We start from the raw sequence: 16832 nt of genomic DNA, 5'->3' as shown, positions 1-16832 counted from the left end.
TTTTATTTTGCAAAACGGCAGGCTACACGGAGCAGACAAGTCCCAGCTATTGAGCCAGGGGACTAGGTGGGTTCAGAAAGCTGGAGCACGCTCGCCTTCAGGACACCAGCTCCCACGCGTTGCAATGCTAGGTATGGGGCTCTCAGCTGGGGAGCGTCTTGGGACAGCTCCGAAAATCTCCCTGCTGAGCAAGCCTCCCTCTTTCTCCAGCTCTCCTCTGGAGAAAGGACAAGGTTTTTTTCCAAGGAGCCCAAAAGTACCACGGTTTCCCTCCCCCCCACCCAAAACCATAGCATCCTGGGTTGGTCCCGCAACCGGCATTTATGGACGTGACACCACTGATGCATTTATACCCCCACGATGAGAAATGGCATTACCATGGAGAGCACCGGTGGGTGGATGGTCACTGTCCCCGGGAGAGGAAGGTATTCCCTATGCAGGTTACTAAGACTTTCCAGGTGACATTAGGGCAGGAGGGAGTACGAAGGGCGGGTCGAGATCCAGCCTCTAATTGGCGCGTCCCACTCCTCTCTTAACGAAGGGCTCCCAGGAGAAAGCAGTCTTTGGAGAGTCCAGGACATAAAGGGAAAGGGATGGCAGTGAGCAGAGGGACAGGCCCCCAGGAATAAAGCATGGGGGGTGGGAAGTGTGCCAGGGTCAGGGAGATTGACCTGAATTTTCCAACTCCCCCAAAATTACTTTTTGCATCAGTCCCGGTCCCACCGAGATCCTCTCGCCCTTCACATCACCGCATTCGACCGAATCACCCTTGAATTAAGAGAAGCCAAAGCACTGAGGATAGCAGGAGGCTCTTGCACTTGGGTGCTGGAGTCTGGGATGGCAGTGGCTTGGGCAGCCTTAGCCCAGTGCTCTGCCCCTGGGTTGGAGAGAGCGAGCCGGGCAAGGAGCCAGGCCAGAAACGCAGTGGTATTGCTGCTGCCCACAAGCCTGACCCAAGCCCTGCGGGAGATGCTTGCTCAGCACACAGCCAGAGGAAAAGGAAGCGCCCGTTACCTTTCCCAGCCAGACCTGGGATGCTGCTCCCCCCAGCCAAGCCCGGGCTGCTTCTCCAGGCAAGAGAGCGTGAGGGTAGGCAGGGTTTGTACAGGTGGTTCCCGCTGCGGTAGGAAATGCTGTGTCTGGAGGCCTGGTCACACACCTGATGCAACAGCTGATCCTCCAGGACCCAGGCTACCAAGAAACAGAATTAATGAGTCCTCAGGAGGGGCAATTGTCAGGGTCCCGAGTTAGGATCCCACACAAGAGAGCTGTTGCAGGCAGGGCTGGCCGGAGAGGAAGCATTTGGTCCAGACTACGACTGATGCAGAAGCACAGGACGCTTCAGCCTTTGCTGGCTTTGCTCAGAGCTCCTGGAGCCCCCAGGGAAGGGCAGAGCGATTGCTCCGGCGCACACAAAATCCATTAGGGACGAATGCACAGGGCTCCCCCCGAGCTTCCCACAGTGAGCAGAAACACGCGGTTTCCTATACAGACCAAGGCTGATATTTTTGGGAGTGCATTACATTGGCAGGGCTGGTGGAAGAGAGCGCCTCCCATGCAAGGGGCGAGCATACAACGATGCATGGTACCCTTCCAGGGCCTTGGCGGCTGCTCACAACTTGGCCACGCAGCCATAGTCGCAGCGCTGGACCCCAGGCAGCGTCACACTTTGTCTGGGGTCAGGCCAGCAGTAGTGTTGCTTTCTGGGAAGCTCTGGGGGGTACAAGCTCTTGCAGTAGTGGCAAGCAGAAGTACAGTACTATTCATGGCGCACAAAGGCAGGAATGTAAGGGAGAAGGGGATGGGGCAGTGAAAATCCTCTGTGGCCCGTCGCGGTAGAGACCAGGAGCTCCTTCCACCTCCTGGGTTTGGAAGACGGCTCCTGGTCAGAGGACAGTACAAAGGGAGACGGTGCAGCCCCTATCTAAGCAACGGTCCCATCCGCTTCCCAAAGGGGGAACACACATATTGCCCTAATATAAGGGCCAGCAACTAACGGCCTGCTAGATCAGGCCTGCAGAGCCATCGACTCTGGCCCACAGGCATGGTGCTTTGGCAGTGGCTGGGAGCACGGGGGGCTTCAGCTGTGGGCGCTCTTCCCACCGCGGCCAGGGATGAGCCCCTGCTTCACCGGCCAGATCCTAGCACCAGCCTGCCCACCCACCTCTGCGCTGAATGGGGTCCTGATCCTCAGACAGAAAAGCCTGCCTACCCATGCCCTTGGAGACCCACGTCCCCCCTCACATGCAGCTGTGACTGATACCGTATTTCCACTTCTCAGCCTGGAGGATGCCGGTCAAGTTTTCCACTCCCTGTGTCCTTCTGGCAACAGATGCAAGAACTCCCCTCCCTCTGCTAGCGCAGGAATCCCCAAAGCCCCTTTAATCCTCCCCGGAGGCAGGGGGGAGACATCATATTGCTGACTCCTTTCTCTCCGTGCCCAGAGACCCCCAAAACACTTGCAAGGATGCCGCTGCCAGCTGCTTCTCTTGCAAAGAGTCAGACTGCACCTCCGAGCCTGGACAGGCAACGGTCATCAACGGATAGAAACCAGATGCCCATGATGTGGCAGGATCCTCCTTAAAAGCTCTTCCCAGCGCCTCTCCCGCCAGCCCGAGCGTTCCCACAGGCCTGTCCAAGCGCCCCCATTCCCTGCATGACACAGAGCCGAGTTTCACCGAGCCAAGCATCTCCCTGGCCCAGAGCTTGGAAAACTGGGGCAGCAGCAGCTGCCTCTTGCAACGAGGGGGCAGGCAGGTGGCTGGGGCACGCATGGCTCCTGGCGGTCATGGGCTCTCCCTCCAAAATCGGCCAAGTGCTCGTTTTCAGGCGTGCATTAAAAATAAAGCAACTTTGCAGTTTCTCCTGGGGACCTGAGACTTTTTCTGCAGATCCTGACAGGGGGATGCGTGGGCAGGCAGCACGCGCTCTCCTGGGGGGGGATGGAGGAAGTCGTCTCCCCAAGCACACCCTGCTCCCCATGGGCTGCAATCCCGCACCTGCATCGGGCTCCGAATGAGACGCAAAGAAAAGGGTCGAGCAAAGAAGAGCTGAGCTCCAAGCCCGGTGTCTGGGAACAACGCCGTGCCAAGCAAGGGCTGCAACTGTGGATCCCTCCCTCCCCCTCCAGGCTCTCAGATATAACATGAGCTCTCTCCTCCATGCAAACACTCAGGCTGGGGGCTATGCATTTGGAGAGCGGCTCCAGCCAGTTCTAATGCAACTGCAAGCCTGCTCCTTCCCCATTTAAAACACAGCCTAAGTGCAGGTGTATCGAATGCATAGCAGACAATCGCATCCCAGGCTATAAGGTCCCTAGGGCAAAAAAGGCTCCTAGCTCAGGTCTGTGATATACTATTAATTCTCCTGTATACGTACCCAGAGCTGCTCCCCATCCCTTCAGAGCACCTAACACGCAGGGCTGCTTTTCTAGCTGCCATCTAGCAAGATGCTCTCAAAGCCACATCCAGGGGCTTCTGCCTCCCATCTCTCTTTTCCCACCAAGCCCAGGACAGGCAAAGGTAAGAAAGCCCCTCTGCTTTGCAGCTGGGTCTGCTCTCAGGCCCAATGGGGCCCTTGGCCTTCACCATGCAGGAAAGCAGATCTAAATACTGGTGAAGCAGTCACCAGACACGAAGGGCTGGGAGGTGGTAAGGAGACCGGGAGAGGGGCTCAAAGATGCAAACAGGGGAATCAAGAAAGGAGAGGTAAAAGCCAGGGACACCCAACCCACGCAGCTGCTCTGCAGATTCGGAGCACTAGCAAAGGTGTCGCATCCTCCCTGAGCAGCCTTGTGTTAGGAGCATGTGCCCTCTTCCTGCTCTGCTTCGACAGCCACTTGGGCCATTCAAAAGTGGAGAAAACGGAGTGTGAGGAAGAGTGATCAAAAGCCACAGGGAAGCAGACAAGCCCACCAAGAGGTTCCCAAGACCAGCCTGGTCCATGGTCCTGCAGGAACCCGGCTCCTGCCATACCTCCAGGCTTTCCTTCCCCTGCTCCCCACCCCTCACACCCCATCAGCCACCTGCCAGAAAGGGCCCCAGGAGCTGATGGATGAAGCTGCAGGTTAACAAATCCAATTTGTCGGACACAAAAGGCAGAGCGTTTCATTTGTGCAGGCTCCCTTTATGAAATTGCTCAGACACTCGAGACGTGAAATGTCACCGTGTCACTGGGTGGCAGATCAGGGCACATGGAGAGAGAGGAAATTAATCTAACGGTGCCCCTGCAATAGAGGGCCTGCCCCTCCGAAGCCTGGGCAGTGGGGGATAGCATGTTGGACAGCCTGAGAGGAAGCAGTCCACCACCCCCGCCTCTCAGACAGCAAGTGCTGGGAGCAGGGATTTATTTGTGGGTCCAGAGGGGGCCGAGCCCCGGGTCTGGCGCTGGAATGCAAGCGGCCCCCTCTGCCTTGCCAGGGATGCCAGCTCGACTCGCCCACGTGGCATTTTTAGGTGAGCACCCTTGTGGTTTTGCTGATGTTGCAACCCGTGAATGGCTGCGAGCCAGGATCCACCTCTGGGCTTGGCAACAACCATTCCTAGGTCCCTGCCACCTGCCAGTCACCACTTTGGCTACGGCAACTCATTGTGATCCTCTGCTCTTTCCACCTGCCAATCAATCACTTCGCTTCCTCCGACTTGGCTTGACCCGCTGGCATGCTCCAGGCCACGTGGTGCCAAAGCAGGGGGTGGCCTTGCCACGCCTGGGCCCGGTGGGTCCTGCCCAAACTAGCAGTGTGGCCCCGTCTCCCTCTAGTGAAGTCTGCTACCACCTCTGGTTCCTTCGCTCAGGCCGGCCAGCCGTCTCAGGCGCGCTACAGAGCGAATGGTCACTGCTGGCCGGCCCGAGCTGCATTGCTTTCGACTATGCAGCTCAATCTCGGCAGCCCGGCTCTGCCGTTCGCTATCACCTTCAGCCTTTGACGCCGATGCTTTCTAGGATTCTCCCTTCTCTCATCTCCGGTTACTCCCCTGAGCCCTCCAAGTGAACTGGCTCACGTTTCCTCCTACACCATCCTCCCCAAGGTCTCTCGCTGTGCCTCTCTCCACCCCCCACACAGCCTTGCTAATGTCACGTTTGAGGTCCGCATTGAGCGGTACTTGCAAATCTTCCCAGCGCCCAAAAACGTTGCAAACGTGCTCTCAATTCCTGATGGCCTTGTGCCAGCAGCAAGGATTCCTGTCCACCCACTCCCCCGTCTGCTTGAGCCCAACGCAACAGGTCCCATGCTGGTTGGAGCAATGCCATGGGTTATTCCAGTGTGGCAAGTGCTGAAGGGGGAACAGCGGGGAGGAGGCTGACAACTGTGATCCCCAAGGGCACCCGTGGCTCTCGGAAGAGTTGGTACAAGTTTCTAGTGCCCCGCAGCAAAAGGAAGAGCCTCAAGAGAGTCACGACACGCTTGTCTGGATGGTTACTCAGGTTCCTATGAATCACCAGCCCTCAAACAACCGCAGGCAGCAAATTCACGTTCCTCCTTCCACTGAGCCACCTTCAGCCACCCCGAGCTTTCCAACAGCAAGCCAGTCTTGATCCCGAGGGAAACACTCCTGCAAGTTGCCTCTAGAGCCCAGCTAGGAGCATCACCAAAACCAAGTGCATTTAGCGGCTGCTGGACTGAGAGACCTGGAGGTCACAACCCTCCTTTTATCCCATGAACACAGCTTCTCTGATGCTGCAATAGGAGTGGGGCTCAACCCCCGACCTGAAGGAACCCCAGCAGCAAGGGAGAGACCGCGCCGGCCTCCGCGCAGGCCGATTCATGCCAGAGACGCAGACTTTTGGGTCGCTCTTCAGGCGGTTTCTAGTCAGCCTCAGGAAGGGCACCGGCTTCCCAACTTGGCCACCCTAAATCACGGCAAGAACGGTGCTACAGCAAGCAGGCTCCTTTCCAACCCCATCTCCTTGGGGGAGGTGATCTGAGGTCTCCTCACCAGGCTGCTCCAAAGCCAGACACATCCTTTAAACGCCATCTGACGCATGACACAAGGCTGAGCGCTCAAGTTTTGCACCCCACCGTTTCAAGTCCTAGCAACGTAAATGATGAAGGTGCCTGGAAATGGAGAGAGCTGATGTATGGCTGGCAGCACGGCTCAGCTCTCCATGCAGGGCGAGGAGGCTGCATTCCCCAGGCCAGATCCATCAAGCCCACTGACAACATGTTTATTGCAGACACGCACCATTCCAGCAACATCAAAATGTTTAATTGCAGGGGGGAGATTAGCGGCTCCAGGGCTCTGTTCTGCAGCTACAGCCTCTCTCTCGCTCTGCCAGCACCCGAGACTTCCTGCAGCATGGCCCTGCTTCGACACTAGACAGGCACTGGCCTGAAATGCACTGCCATTTCCATGCCGTCATGGGACGTTGCACAGACAGGGGCTTAATGCACTCCCTCTGCTGCTCATTTCAGTGGTCTCCTTAAAGGATGCTCAGCACCAGGCTGTGGGTCACTGCACCAGCCACACACCTTCCCAGACCTTCAGTCTCCAGCTAGAAAGAGCAGGTGTGATGGAAACCCCAACCTCCGCACATCCCGAGCTGCCCCAGGGCCCCGCGGATGCTGTCGTAGACAACGTACATTAGAGCAGCGGTGCACGGTACAAAGACGCCTCCAGCTTCTGTGCCTCTGACGCGCAGCACGACACTCCTACCTCTTCTCCTATTTCATAGTTGTTAGGGAGCTGGAAGGGACCTTACAGATGATCGGGTCCAGCCCCAATTAGAGGCTGACACCCAGCCTGAAACTCATAACCTTGGGCTCCCCAAGCCATAACACACCACCAGGAAGCTTGGTTAAATGTCATGAAGTAGGTGGCAATGCCTTAACCGTATGCATGGATGTCTTCCATCCTTACCAAGGGGAGTGCTAACCTTCTTTCCTTTCATACAACACATTGCCCTTGTTGCACTTCATTCCTCACGTTCCTTCTTGGAGCAGGATGGAGCAGGCAGGCAAGCTGCACGGATCAGATACTGGCCCCAGAGCACAGCCCTTGGCCCAAGTCTACTTGCTTGCTGGTATGCGATTGCTGCTCTCTCCTCTCTGGCACTGGGACGATGTAACGCGCCATGCTAAGGAGTGACAAGATGGGGCAATGCAGGAGTTGAATACGAGTAGCAGCAGAGCAGGTCTGGGGGTACCAACCCTACATTATAGGAGTCCCCCGCAATGTAAGAAGGGGGACGGGGGTGGGGGGGATTAAAAAAAAAAAAATTAAAAAAAAAAAAAAAAATCAAGGCCCTTTCCAAGGCTGACCTGTCAGCTCTGGCCAGATGCTGCAAATGGCTCGCGGTCCCATCAGCCCCAGCAAGCCTCTCCCCAGCGAGCGGCTGCAGGGAGTGACAGCTCCGAACAGACAAGCGCTCCGTTCCAATTTGTCCCTTCAGCCTGAGCGCTGCGAGCCAGGCGCGGGAGACGCTGCAGGCAGGGCAGCCTGGTGATTAGATTAAACACGGTGTGTCCTTTGCGATGAGATGTTTTCTGGGGGTGGGATCTCCATCGGGGTGACAGGGGCCGCATGGTTACTTTCAGCGAGCAAGCCTTCTGCAGAGGGCTGCCTGGGATGGAAGCAGGCGGCCAAGATGATGTTGATGATGGTACGTGGCTCCCAGCTCGACTAGCAGCCTGTACAGGAGGCAAGGGGGAAAAAAAAAGGAACAGAAACAAGCCTAGCAATGCAGGCCTGATCCAGTCAACCTGACCCTTTAGGGCTTCCTGGCTTGACTGAGGATAAAAAACAGAGAGGATTGCTGGATTTCCAAAACAGACTGGAGCCGAGATGCTGCTGGCCAGACGCAGAGTCTGAGAATTAAATGCAAGGACAAGTTAATAACCAGCCTGCTCTGAAAAGAGGAAAGGGAAGCGGACTGACTGCCCTGCCGTCTGGATGGAGGGATTCAAAGAGAAGGAGCAGCAGATGGCCCGGCTTCTGCACCAGCAGGTGGGCGCACGCATGCAAAGCCGACAAGGTGACGAGGTTTCCACCATGCCCTGCAGCTGGGTTAGTCGAGTCTTCCCTCACCGCAAAGGAAATTTCACCAGGAAAGAGAAAATAAAGCAACGAGGCTTTATAGAAAGATAGTAGTGCAGCCCACGCTCTCCCAGGCGCGGCGCCTGATCAGGAGGGTGGACAGAGGACATCGCCGCAGGCAAGAGGCTCTGCATGGTAATGCACCCACCCAAGGTGCATGCTCCACGGGGACGTTCAGCCTTTATGCCCACATTCGTGGGAAGAGGAAAGGACACAGAGGAAGCTGCAGCAGCGAAGAGAGGAGAGGAGGGATGCGCAGAGTTGGAGGGGGCGCGTTGGCAACTAACTGAACAACAGGGCGGCACTTCCCTCCGTTCTTACAGCGTCTGCCTTTCCGGACGCACTGTTCCGGACGGCTGGCGTTCGTTCCAACGCCTCCTTCTCAACAGCTTCTCCCACACAGGCTTCGCCGTCTGCTCCCCTGCCTCTCCTCGCCCTTCTAGTCGGAGAGGCTCCCCACCAGCCTTGCACTGAACATTTGCAGCTTCTACTTGCCGGCGCCAAATTTCAGGTGGCCCCTCATCTCTGGTTCTCTGCAAAGGTCACCAAGGCAGGCAGGAGTCAGGTGGCTCACTCCTAGAGGGAATTCACTGATCCACACACTTTTTTCCTCCTCCTCCCTCGCTTCACAAAGTGTGCAAAGCAGAGTGGAGCCCTTAGAAGTGTCACGTGTGACAGTTTTGTACCTGTTTGGGACTATCACACATCCATGTATGCTCATGCTCTGGATCTCAGTGGTGAGAAAGTTCCTCATCAGTGGGAAAAAGCGGGTGCACGCCAGCCTTGGCAAAAGCGGGTGCACGCCAGCCTTGGCAAAAGCGGGTGCACGCCAGCCTTGGCAAAAGCGGGTGCACGCCAGCCTTGGCAAAAGCGGGTGCACGCCAGCCTTGGCAAAAGCGGGTGCACGCCAGCCTTGGCAAAAGCGGGTGCACGCCAGCCTTGGCAAAAGCGGGTGCACGCCAGCCTTGGCAAAAGCGGGTGCACGCCAGCCTTGGCAAAAGCGGGTGCACGCCAGCCTGCAATGCACCTATGTACTTCTTTAGTCTTGACTCTAGAAACATCATCTTCCCCCAGTAACAGCAGCTGCAAGAAGCTGAAATGGAAGACACCCTAGGTAAACACCTGGAGAGCAAGAGAGGGGCTGGCTTCGAGTCTGCTTGAAGCTGTGGTTCTCAGTAAAACCTTGATAAATGTCACTGAGAGCAAAGAAAAGCCTTTTGCCAAGATTAAATAATTGCAGGGTTTTTTAATATAGAGGATTTCAAGAGAGGATTTTTTTTTTTTTAAAAGAAAGGAGCACACTCAGAAAATGTTATATTTTAAAATAAGTGAACTTTAAAAAAAAAAAAAAAAAAAAAAAAAACAACCCACCAAAAAAAGAAAAAAAAAAGAAAACCTGGAGCTGAAAGTATTGCTTATAATTATATTCAGAAGATTAAAGAGCCGTGCAAAGCATTCTGGGTGGCCTCATGCAATGCTTACCGACAAGCTTCAAGAGCACATTTAATGACATTTCATGGAGAAACCTGGAATGAAGTCGCATGTAAATGCCTGGTATAATGGTACTTAGAGGTCCCAGTTGAGACCAGGGCCCTGTTGTGCCAAGGACCGTGTTGTACACATCACGCAGAGAATAAAACTATAAGCAAGCAAGGCAAGAGGGGAACTGGCACAGAAGGGAGCCAACTTGCTCAGGAACACGTGGGAAGTTGGTAGCACAGACATCGCCAGGCTGGAAGATAAGAGGTGGGGTGGGGAACGCAAGCCTCGTGCTTCATAAGATAAACCACCCCCAAAAACGGGAATTTGAAGAGAAGTTTCCCTGCATGCAGCTCTTTCCAGGACGTGCCCGCCCGGGGGGCCCTTCCCATCCTTGGGAGCATGGGGTGCTGTCAGGAAACCGGACCCCCTCCTGCGGCCACACCCTGGCACCAGGTCAGCTCTGGGAGAAGACCAAGGATCTTCTCGCACATCCCCTCCAGGCAGGCATCAAAAGTAGGGGGCTGGCACCAGCCCCACCAAGGCTCGCACGAAGTTTGACAAGCACGAATGCAACCTGTTTGCACAGATGGGTATTGTCACCAAAACCAAGACGACTGAAATCTCTTTAGAAAAAGGCGGCAGGAAATGAAGGGATTCGTCCGACTCGGGAGGAGTTTAAAAATCAAGCCTCAATTAAAACAGGCAAGGCAATCCCACTGCCCACCCAGCCCTCCGCTGGGCTTCTGCGCCGTCTAAAGCATTGTCTGGGTGAGGCAATGATCTGCAGTGGCAAGACACTGGGCTCGGGCTCAAGAGACCTGCATGCTATTTCTGGCTCTCTGTTTCCTACCACGTGAGCTCTGTAGGTCTCCATTTCCCTCTCCCCTTTCTGTAAAATGGGACAATGATACTACCCCGGGAGCAGGGCTCACGGCGCTAGGATTGAAAGCCCTGCTATTCTTTTTTCCTAACCTTGCCCAGGAATACTACCAACCTTGGATCAAACTCCAGAGATTAACTCCCTTGCCCCTCCGGTAAATATTGAATGGCGTCAGACGCTGGCTGTCTGCTCCTGCGATCCCCCAGCAGCCTGAGCAGAGGGCCTGGCGAGGCTGCGAAGACCGAAGAAAAGCAAGAGAGAATTCTTAGCTGCAAGGGCCATTTAATATTTTATGCTCCTTCCTTCCCTACTTCTGAGTGAGGTCTCAATATACACCATCCCTCCTCCCCCTTTCTTTAAAGGGATCTTGTTGCTACTTCTAGGATGCCCAGGACAGGGAGGCTTCCTCACGGCCCTCCGGGTGGGAACACATCCCGCAGGCTGGACCGAGACGCAGCGAGGATGGAGACAACCTAATGCCGTTCTGGTCAAGCGAGGAAAATCAGGCGCTTGTTCCCATCCTGCAAGCCAACAAGGGAAGGCCCTCAGCTGCCAGGAGTGACGCGAGGTCTCCCTGCAGACTTGCTAAGAGCCACTGGAGACGGGTGGGCGGCAGGGACTGTGGAAGGAATCTGGGTCTGACGGAGATCAGAAGAGCAGGATTTGGGAGTCACCCCTCCCTCCTCCACCAGCCGTGCAAGGTTTTGGGAAACCTCTCCCCTGTTATCCCCTGGGCTTGGGTCCTCCTGGTCAGGTCATGCAATTCGAGGCCTGGGCAGTGAAGTAACTAGGAGGTGTAGGCAAAAGCCAGCACACAACAGACTGTGCACACTCACAGGCAGAGAGATCCTAGGGATGCCCGGATGGCTTCCCACTATCCCGGCAGGGTCCTATTGAGGGTGCTCCTGAACAACCCCCCTTTCGAGAGCCTGCACCTCTCAGGAACAGCTAAATCTGAGAAACATCAAGTTAAGTGGCCTGAGCAGCGTTCTGGGAGCCAGGAGTTTCCAAGTTCTGCTGCTGCCCTTAAAGAAATGGGTTTCCCTTTTGTAGCTCCAGGGAAGTACTTCAGGCCAGGCTTTTAGAAAGGTAATTAAAGGACTTCCCTCCCATTGCACCTTTAAAAATCTGGGCCTTGACCTCCACTTCCTTCCTCCCCCGTGGAGTAGCGGGGAGATGGACTGGATGGTTATAACGCTATAAGCAATAGCTTATTCCCCCTATTAGGCATCTCAGTAAGCATTTTAGATGCCCAAATGCGAAAGATAACCCTATTCCACCCAACCCGAGTCCCTGAAAAAACAAAATGCATGCACTTTGCAATACACCTTCATCTCTTCCGCAAGAGGAAGCAATGAGGCCCCAAGGCTCTTCTGCTTTAACACTTTTTCAGGCACTCAAGCCAGGTGGGGTAGACTCGGGCTTAAGAGGTCTCAGATGCACCAGCTGTAGGTCTTCAGAATCGTTAACAGCACCCCCAACGCGCTGGATTTGACCAACAAGAGCGATATCAAGCTCGCGTAGTCTTGGCTCCCCTGCAGATGCAGAGCTTGACATGCATCAAGTCCTCTGAGCTGCGGTCCTGCGGCTTGTCTTAGATTGCACGATCCACAGGGCTGGCAGGGCATGTCTCCGTTTGTGGATGGATGCAGCTGACCACGCTATCCACCATCTGGCCCCTAAGGACAGGGCAGGCCAAGAGAACTCTACAATTATTTCTAGCAGGGGTATCAGACTCACTTGGGGCTCCAGTTCAGATCCAGACAAGGCAGCTTCTTGCAGGTCAGATCCCACCTAGGGCATAAGAGTTGCCTCAGTAGCCACTGCGGCACTGGCAGCGAGGGTGCAAGAGAGCAAGCTGCCAAGTTCACCATGCCCAGGGGGACCAAAGGGTCCTGGATGCTGCAGCAGGTCACAACCCCCCAACTTCCAGTGCCACATGGTAGCCCAGTGGGCCAGACAGACAGGTCCCACAGGGTGTGCGCTTGACACCCCGATATAGGGGAGTAACCAGCACGATGGAGTTTAGAGTCATTGCTCCGATGCTGGGAGCATCTAGGATTTAGAGACAGCTGGCTGTTGCCCCAAGCCAGCTCCTCCTCCTAGGTATTAGGGTATGCCATGAGCCTCCAGACCACCAAGAACGGAGAGGAAAACCCACCGCTGAATTCCTCTTCTTGCTGCTTCTAGAAGACCCATCCACTCCGGACCGGACAGTGACTCCGAACCGAACAAGCCTCCAGCTCCCCATCCCAGGATGGCTACAGAGCTCCATGCTGCAGGCATGCCACTGGCCATTTGCTTCTCCGATGGATCAGAGCGGAGACTTGTAAATGCAGAGCAGTGGCCTGTCCCCACACACAGGCTGTGCCAGCCATCTCCGAGACCAGGTCGGTCCTCTTGGCAGCTGGTTTTTCTGGGGAGTTTCTCCAAGAAGCCCAGCAGCGGAAAAGAGATGCAGCAAGTTGCACAACTTAAGAGCCCAGAGGAACGGGGACGACAGGAAATCTCAGTTTAAAAAGGGAAAATGCTACACATGACCCAAGAAGGAAGAGGAGCTGCAAGGACAGGAAAGGGCTTTGGAAAAAGAGAAGTTGAAGAGGTCAGGTTTGTACCACAGGCCTCTAGGGATCTCCAACAGCCTGACTCGCAGGCTAAAGGTCACACCAAGGAGATGCTGGAAGAGGAGACAAGAAGCCAGCTGCAGAGAGCACGGGCTCCTTCCCCCCAGATGAGACGAGGACACCGTACAAAGCGTCTTCACTTCACTCTCTAGCTCCACTAGACGTGACCCATCCCATCGCACGCCGCTGGGGCCCCCTGCAAAGGCTAGCAGCCATTTCGAACTAAAGACCTCTGCATGCATTGTGAATTTTAAGCTTCCGCGTGCCAACGACGTAGGCCTCGCCCTCGGTTTAGAGACGGAAACGGGGGCAGTGTCGGAGTGACTCAGCCAAGGTGTCTCGCACGCGAGGCAGCGCGAGAGGTGGCAATAGAGCCCAGGCACCCCGACTCCTCACCCCGCGCTTTCATGGATCGTCACTTTGTTCTCACGTCAACACCCTCGCTCCTCCAGCCTGGCTGGCTGATGGAGTCCGACGCCGAGCGCCTGCGATCAGACCTTCCGTGACAATAAAACCAATTAAGAAAGGAATGAAGTGAGCAGCACTTTGAAGCACTGAAGCAAGTCTCGCATTTGCTGGGAGACGGGGGATGCAGAGGCCATTACGCTGCCTTTGGGAGGAGATGCCATCTTAGCGCTACCGCTCTGTGAGCTCGGCTCTGCTCCAAAAGGGATGGGGAAACACAGGGGCAAATGCTTCGGGGCTTCAGGGAAGAACAGGATGGGTGCGGGGGGTTGAGGTGCTTTGGAAACGTGCCACAGGCTGCCTCGTGATTCTCTGCAAATGCATAAGGTGAGAGATATCTACAGCATGAGCCGACCCTCCGAAACTCAGCGCCGCCTTGCCCCCGACTGCACGCATGAAAGGGCACCTACTGATGATGGCTCAGACTTGGAGGGGGTGACGGGGCAGGCCAGGACAACAGCGCTCTGGCTTCTATCCCCAGCCCTGTCACTCCTTCTGCGTTTAATTACGGGCAAATTACACAGCTTCCGTGACTCATTTACCTACCTGCAAGCCCGGGGAAGATGCACGAGTGCCAGCTAGTGTTTGGGCAGGTGAGGTTTTGTTTACACAGCTTGCTCAGACCCTCTGATAGAAGAGACATCCTTGTCAGGCATTTAAGACACTACCATGTTCCAACAAACTTTAAAAAAAAAAAAAAAGGAACCGGGTTACCTCTGGCATGCCACCTCCTCAGGGCTCCAAACAAAACCGAGCGCATGCAAATGCACCTACTGTCCAGGATAGATGAGATTTGTTTATTGCTTTACTTATCAGTTAAGCGAGCAATTCTCTAATGCATAAGGAGGGGGAAGAGGGTGGGAAGGGAAGGAACACATCACTGACTCCCTCTTCCAGCTCCAAAATGTATTAATTATCCCCAGGCGGCTTCTGGCAGGGCGGAGAGATGGCTCCCTGATTAGAGATGTTTATCAGTAAACTATAATGAAGGTGGGACACTGACATGGTGATTAATATTATATTTCAGGAAAATTTAAATGAAACGATCCATCATTCCACACGGAAGATCAGTGATGCCGTCTGACAATTACCAGGCTTGCACAGAACCGCTCTGGTACGGGGGATCTCTGGCACAGTCTGCATTGGACCCAGTCATCTGAGCTTCCTGCTTACAGGGAAGCAGGAATAGACGTAGCCCCAAGGGATAGAGAAAGCACAGTCATTTGAAGAGTCACGCATGCATGCACCGAGACAGCAATTTTCACTGGAGCCTTACAAAGACCAAGCAGAGATCCACAAGATCTCCCATTATAGAGAGGGAAACAGTCCCATTTTACAGATGGGGAAAATTAAGACCTAGAAAAGAAGTCACATGCTTATGGTTGTGGGCCAAACCAGTGCCAGAGGCCAGGAGTTCAGCCCCTGATGCCACTGCTCCCAACACAAAACCGGACAGACACATTCGAGACTCCTGAACCTGCATGGCTACAAGTTGCTTTAATGAATAAAGAGCTTTCCCGCCCCTGCATTTGAATACAGGCTCCAGCCCTACCACAAAGCCTCATCATCATCTGGGGAAGTTGGACAGTGCTCACAGGCTTGCGCAGACTGCAAACCGGACAAGGAATGAAAAGCAGTTCTAGGAGCAGCGCTTTGCTGAAGAGCTGTGGTTTTGAGGGAGGCTGCACCTCTTAGGAGACACGGAGGCATTCACTTTCTCCTTCAACTGCAACTGTTCCATATTTTGTTACCTGTTGAATTTTTATATCCACCAAAGGAAAAGAGAAAAAAAAAAAAAAATCTGCTGGGAAAGCAAACACATTAAACAAGGACTGCGCAGGGTATGGAAGCCAGAAAGGCTACAGGCTGCTGCGATCCGGATATGAATGCATTACACATTCATCTGAATTTTAAATACAGAGCATTATGACTGGCGTTCGAGCAACCGCCACAGCAGCCTCAGCACTACGGCTTTTATGGTAATTTACAGGGAGTTACCCACAAGGCCTTGCAACAGAGAGATTTTCTTGGCAGCCTTCCTAAACTAACTTTTATAGGTTAGCGTACGGGTAGACAGAAGTGGTTAAGAAAAAAAATCAAATGGCAACCATGAAAGGGGGAGAATTTGAGTGACCGACCAACGGCCTCTGGTCTGCAACGATCCCTGCCCGCACAGATCACCCCGCGGGTCAGCCTGGGAATCTCAGTCCGTGGACATCCTCATGCGTGCCCTGGCTACCCACCTTCAACCCAAACTGTGCTGATTGGGCTGGGGTCCTCTTGCACACGCTCTTGAGACCGACCATAGAGGCGTGTCCTCCATCTGCCACAATCGAGCGTGGCAGTGGGTGCAGGTGGGCAGGCAGAGGCCCCTGCCAGGATATGCTGCTGCCCCAAGGCAGGCATGCCCAAAGGGCCCTGGAGGAAAGGTTGCATTTTAGGGCATCGTCTCTCTAGGTTCCCTGCATGGGCAATGGTCTGACGCATCCGGGCTAGGATTCACTGCCATCAAGAGCCATCGTGCACAGTGACTGTGAGCAGAAGGTGGAAGATGTGTGCATAGGCAACCTCTACTTTCTGTGCAAAAAACCCAGCAGAACTGTGCCATTTCTCACCCTGATACAAGGGATGCCACCATAGCCTCCCTGCTCGTCACACACCCACTGGATCCTGGTTTAGAGAATAACGTCCTTTTTTTCCCCTCTCCCACTGAGCTCCCACCCACCCCACAAGCTTTGCCCTAGCCGCGCTGGCACTTGGAGGGAAATTCCTTCGTCAACCAGCCTGGTGTCCAAAAGGATGATTCACAAAAAGGCTGCGGAGCAGCAGCAGCATCATATCCTTCAATGCATGATGCCAAGCTCACACCCTATTGCCCAACCCCGAGACAGAAAAAGCTCCCCGCATCCCTGCCTCTTGCCAAACCTCCCCAAGCTAGTTTCTAGCCTGTGCATTTAAGCAAGGACAGTGTACCCCCACCTGCTTCTCCCAGTGGGAAGGGGCTCAGATGCTCTGCTGACCCACCTCCATGCTGTCACTGCTTTCCCTCCATCCCGAATGATCCCCGTCAAGGGTGAAACATGGAAACCGCTGCTCGGTTTCCTCCGACCTGCACCCATTCGACACAGAAATGAAAGGATCACCACTCTGCCCCAAGTAAGGGACAGCCAGGCAGAGAAGCAAGGCTAAAGAGAGGAATGAATGGGTCATCAGGAGGAAAAAAAAAAATCCTGATGCATGTGAGCTAAGAAGTGCTGCCCGTTTGCCTCCCAGGAGAATTAAAGCGAAGCATTTTGGGAAGGCACATTTCAAAAGTGCAAGTCCTCCCCCCCCCCCCCCAAGCAAAGC

General features: G+C 54.6%; 1 protein-coding gene and 1 non-coding gene across 11 annotated transcripts in view; both read right to left on the bottom strand.

Annotated features, from left to right (window-relative positions):
- PTPRS (protein tyrosine phosphatase receptor type S) overlaps positions 1 to 16832 on the bottom strand; it is a 205226-nt gene that overhangs the window by 170413 nt on the left and 17981 nt on the right. The window lies entirely within an intron of this gene.
- LOC149853213 (U6atac minor spliceosomal RNA) lies at positions 6784 to 6895 on the bottom strand. The gene has a single exon (XR_016439222.1). It is a non-coding gene; the product is annotated as a U6atac minor spliceosomal RNA (small nuclear RNA).

Source organism: Crocodylus siamensis, chromosome 14 (genome assembly GCF_052110815.1).
Source record: "Crocodylus siamensis isolate JL-2025a chromosome 14, ASM5211081v1, whole genome shotgun sequence".
Classification (NCBI taxonomy): Eukaryota; Metazoa; Chordata; order Crocodylia; family Crocodylidae; genus Crocodylus; species Crocodylus siamensis.
Note: the sequence above shows the minus strand (reverse complement) of the source record. Positions and strands in the feature narration are given on the sequence as shown.